General features: G+C 38.6%; 1 long non-coding RNA gene across 1 annotated transcript; it reads left to right on the top strand.

Annotated features, from left to right (window-relative positions):
- The first annotated feature begins 261 nt into the window (after positions 1-261).
- On the top strand, positions 262-1,271 carry LOC125904056 (uncharacterized). The gene is made up of 3 exons (XR_007451373.1): positions 262-389; positions 598-748; positions 1,135-1,271. It is a non-coding gene; the product is annotated as an uncharacterized LOC125904056 (long non-coding RNA).
- The last annotated feature ends 4,398 nt before the right edge of the window (positions 1,272-5,669 follow it).

The following is a 5,669-nucleotide window of genomic DNA, read 5'->3' as shown; positions in this document are numbered from 1 at the left end:
TCAGTAAGTTGTGCTGCTCTGTATAAACGAGCACAATCTGCAGTTGCTTGAGCATCATCAACTGATGATTGACAGTATTGACAGTATGCCAGCATTTGGGAGTCCTATCTTTTACAGTTAGAATCATGGCCTCCTGTTTAATCTTTACATGACAAAAGTTACTTTCTACATTTTTTTGTTTTCCCTGCTCTACTGAAAACATACAGAATCCTAACCCATGACTGTAAAATTTGTGTGTCGTTACACCCCTACTAGTGAACTATTGGCCCATATGTACACAATCATTTGTATCTCCTAAAATATTTCTGTTTATTTCTGAAAGATGGATGAGTTCGTGAAGGCAAAACTTCTGGAATGGAATCTGGCTGAATTGCTCCCTGCTTTTGAAGGTAAGCAAATTAACATTAGGTAAGGGATAATGTATAATGAGCCGGTGAATACTGGGAAAATAACTCCCGACAAGGGAATAGAATTATTCTTGAACGATGGAATATCGCTTTAACCATTATCAATAAGTGTTAATTTCAGGGTTGCTGCTGGTTTTGTTATTTCCTAAAGTGTTTTTTAAAATTCTTTTGTTTTCTTTCTAAACTTCAGGATGCATGGTTCACACCAGGGAGGAGGCATAAACCAGCAACAGGGTTTCTCGAGGAGCGCCTCCGCAATGTCCGCAAAAGGCTCCGCACTGGCAGGCGGGGTCATTCAACACTCCAAGTGCCACATGAAGTGCCTCAAGTAATTTTGCCAGGTACAGCAAGATGTCTTGTATTTCTGTGTCAGTTCAGTTTATGCCAATGCGTTTAAGAGTGGATGTGACTCATTCTTTATGCTGTTTAAATGAACATATAAAATAAACTCTTAGCTTGAACAGCACAAAACAGTCCACAAGAGCCGCATTGTCTAGTCTGACACATTAAGTAACTGATGTTTTTTTTTTTTTTTTTCAGTTTTGGTTATTGTAAATTTGGTCTTAAATTTAATTCCAAGTGGCATTAAAAAAGTTTGAAATCTAACTTGCCTTAAGCTGTAGGAACCCTGGTAAACTTTTCTTAACTGAACACTGCATTTTAAAGTTGAGCCTGTATTCACCTATCACTACTTGTTAGAATTTATTAATTTCTCTGCTCATCATAGAACCAACAATAACTCCAGAGCGGGCCATCCAGTTAACTGAATGGTTGAAAAACAACATCTGGCCACCATCCCAGGTTGGCCAACACATGCTGGAGACCGCCACCCATAGAGCACAGTGGATAAGGTCAAACGGGACAACTCCAGTCAAAGATATAATCGCAGAGTTTCCGCGCTTAGGACACTCCAGGCATGGTGAGCTTACATCTCACAGAATTAAGTTAAACTCAAATCAATTATTGTTTATGTCTTACACCTTCTTTGGCATCTTTATCTTTTCCTGTATTCAGATTTCCCAGGATTTCTCAATATTACATCCAGAGGCTACTGGGAGATTGACTGAAAACTGGAACCCTGTGTTTTCACCAAAGATAATACGCATGGCCAAGAAGGAGAAGACTGCTGACCTCCTCACCAACGTAGAGTTGCTCTCGGCAGGTATTCATTCACATTTTAATAATTGGTTGTTCTGACTGTCTTCTTTTGGTTCTGGAGCTGGTTTGAACATTTGACAGATATTTTAATTTTACAGACAAACAAGGAGACTTGGCGTTACAGCTGCTGCCAGTCCTGCTTCCAACAGCGTCTTACAAAGACGGGAAGAGAGTTTTCCGACCCAGCAGCCTCGAGACTCGCAAGGCCTTCATTGATGTCCAGCCTGTGAGTTAAGACAATCATTTTAATATCCTGCTCTAAATGTCTGTGGATATTCTCAGTCATCTAGGTCATGGTATTCTTCTTCTCATGAAGAAATAACTGATTATAAGTCTGGTCTGGTACAGAGATGATTCAGAGATTATGAGATGAGATATAATGCGCTGTCATGTGTCGACATGTAACACTATAAGTTAATTTCATTCTAGAGAGTTGTGACATCACACTAAGCTGCAGTTTGTCTGTTTGTTTTGTTTTTTAATTTCACAGCAAAATCGACACACGTTCTCACATAGTTGTTGTATTATTGTGCAGATGACAATGATGCAAGTAAATAAATAAGTAAACAAATATAACTGATCCATAGCAATATAATTTATAAATTATTAAATGATGATTGAAATCAACATCAGGGAGAATACTACTACTAATCATCTGTTTTAAACACTTTACAGATCTAATCAAAAGCTGTCAGGTGTTGGAATTGTTCTTATGTAAGTGTTTCTGTGGAAATTCATGCCAGTCAGTCTGACAGCTGATACAGCTGTTATCAGCTCATCATCAGTAATTGACGTCACTTCAGACTGACGCTAAAAGGATTTTAGCGTCAGGCCGAGGATTTTTCATTTCGGAGTTTTGTCTCCTCCGTCCTCGCGTCTCTTCCCTGCATCCCTCTTTCATGTCCTCGCTGGGTGGAGCTAAGACGTGAGGAGAGGAAGCGAGTGGAGGAGACAAGGAGACCAATTTACCGAATGAAAAGCACCCTCACTCACACCTCCCCCAAGGTGACCCTCAAGGTTCACACAATGGAAGAGCGGGCACATGAGTCACATGCCCCTCTAGGTGTTACGACCACACAGAGGTTTAATACCTGAACTCCCAAACCAGTCAGTTAGAACTGAAGAAGCTTCTTGAATGAGAGGTGAAACATCTTCAAGAACTCTATCAAGTCCAGTTGCCTACGACAAACCTTGCTACGAATCTTGCTCCAAAGTAGTATTCACTGTTTTGGTCAGTCTGGTATATACCAGTGGTTCTCAAACTTTTTCTGGCATACCCCCCTTCAGACGCCAAAAAAAGTTCACATCCCACACCCCACATTTTTTATCAATCATTAATAATAATTTGGAAAGCGACTAAAAAAAAAAAAAATCATCAAATTTTAGTGAAATAAAGGTCACCATGATGGCATCAGCAAACTTTGTTTATTTGTTTACTTTACCAACATAAATCATATTCATTCAACTCAGTTTCATATTTTTTACTGGTCATCTACGCTCAGCCTGCAGTGGCTCTATGCTCTAACCAGTGGCTCCCACAGTTTTAGAACCACTGGCATACACACTGAAGCGATTGTTGGATCATGCAGGCACATTAATAAAAAAAGTAGTATACTGGTATGCAAAACTCAGTTTTGAGGTTCAGTTAGAACAAGGTCCTGTATCAGATTAATGAAGTTGATCTTTTTCTTTTTTGTTTGTTTTTGTTTTGTTGTTTTTTTTCAGATTGGAACTAACATGGTGGGCTACCTGAGCAGAGCAACAACAGAGTACCCATATGTCCTCATGCTGGGGGAAGAGCATCAGTGTTCTCAAGCGTTTGTAATCATAAATGGGGCAGCCATGGAGCACCCATCTCTTTTGGGTGCAGTTGATGGGTGTTTCAAGGCATTTTTTTGTGTTTGATGTTACTTACCCAAAACCATGTGCCCAGGTTTGGGAGTTCATACAGACAGTCATCTTCAACATCCCAGGACATGAATCAAATGCCATAAAGTTAATGAGAGCTCAGTTAGCTGTGATCTAAGTACATTCATGCCAGATTTTAAAGTGAGCTACTCCCTGTTACATTTTTCATGATTTAAGTATGTATGTTTTCTAGATTTTAAACAATGCCATAAAGTTGATGAGAGCTCAGTTAGCTGTTGTTTTCTAGATTTTAAAGTTGGCTACTCACTACATGATTACATCTTTGTGTCCATAGAAAAACTTTAAAAAAAAAAAAATGAAATGAAATTGTTTGACAAAAGTTGCTCATGTTGAACATGAATGTGAAATTAATTTTATAATATTTATTTTTTATATTACAGATTTTGTTTTTTGTTCTTTTTTTAACATGTATTTTCATACATTATTGCTTGTTGCAATAAAAGAATCTGAGACATGATGTACTTTCTTCATCATTTAATAATTTAATTTCATAAATTCATTTCTTAATGCAGAAGTAGATTTAAATGAAATAAGTGATAACCCAGATTTTGGGTAGTATTTTTCAACCCACCTTTGGGTAGCTTTAACCCAACAACCTGGTCATTTTAACCCATTTTTTGAGTAGAAAACATAACCCAACATGCTGGGTCAAATCCATAACCCAACCCTGCTGGGTTAAAACAACCCATGGCTGGGTCGGTCCCTTTTTGACCCAGCAGTGGGTTACTGAAATAACCCAAGTTGGGTTATTTTTAACCCAGCAGTTTTTAGTGTGTATAAAGACTGATAGAATCTGCTGAACTCATCATTGATCCCCCTAGGGCCTAATGTTATTGTCCCCGCCGATGTACGGATTTTAGAGATCTGATGTGATGATGAAGATTGGCGTAACTTGTGAGCCAGCAATCTACCGGCTTTATCTCCTTGCTCATAGTAGGTGCTCCTAGACTTGAAAAGTAGTTCTGTATGCTGATCAGTTAGTATCGTGTCGAATTCTGCTTGCAAAGTCAAATGCTCCTTATAAATATCTGGAGAAGGTGAAACAGAATAAATGTCATCTAATTGAATGCAGTATAGGAAATAATTTCACCCCTGACGTAAGCCTTCAAGGTTTCCCAGAAAGTGGACATAGAGATATTTGGAGTTCTATTTGTGCTTATAAAAAAGTCTATTTGACCTGCAACAAAGCTGACAAATCTTTCTGTACTGAGCAGTTGAACATTTAGTCACTATGGTGGTCGCAAATTATCAAAATTTTAAAAAGTTACTTCCATTGTAACAGGGGTCCGGTCAGAAATAACAACTGAATTATATGAACATGAAGATATGGAATGAAGAAAAAGAAGTCTGAAGAAGTCTGTCATCTGTAAGGAAGTAATCTATACGCGTAAAAATATCTTGAACTGATGAAAAAAAGGAATATGCTTTCCCAGTTGGATTAAAAATTCTCCAGGGGTCAGAAACCGCAAATTCAGACATAAAGGATCGGATTACTCTGGCTGAAGTTGACAAAGTGGCAGGTTTAGTGGAAGATCGATCAAGATGAGGGTCCAACCAGCAGTTAAAATCACTACCTAAAATCAAAATGTGGGAGGACATATTAGGAAGTGTGGAGAAAATCGACTTGAAAAAATCCCCATTGTCCCAGTTAGGGGCATAAATATTAACAAGAAGCACATTTATATTAAACAGCCTACCTATGACAATAACATATCTACCATTTGGGTCGGTGATCACGTTTGAGCATGTAAAAGGTACTGATTTGTGAAGTAAAATAGCCACCCCTCTTGCCTTACTCTGAAATGAAGAATGAAACACCTGACCCACCCATCTACACCGCAGACTTGAATGCTGTGATACCTTGAGATGAGTTTTTTGGAGAAAGATGACTTGGGCTTTCAATTGTTGAATGTGGTGGAGCACCTTACTGCGTTTAACTGGATTAGTGATGCCCTGCAGTTCCAAGTAAGAAAATTAAGACCATTCCCTCCTGCTGGACAGGCTACATCAGGCTGAGTCATGTCTTAGGAGAGAGAGGATATATAAAGGACACGGCAGAGTGGAAGCAAGAAATCTTAGTTGACCGTAATTATACAAGTTTGAAAGACATAAACAAGTCACAAGACGCAAAAAACACACACAAGAACTATGTACAGAGAAAAACCCCTCCCACAA

This window comes from Epinephelus fuscoguttatus, linkage group LG16, assembly GCF_011397635.1.
Source record: "Epinephelus fuscoguttatus linkage group LG16, E.fuscoguttatus.final_Chr_v1".
In the NCBI taxonomy this organism is placed as follows: domain Eukaryota; kingdom Metazoa; phylum Chordata; class Actinopteri; order Perciformes; family Serranidae; genus Epinephelus; species Epinephelus fuscoguttatus.
This window is presented reverse-complemented; position numbering and strand designations above follow the sequence as displayed.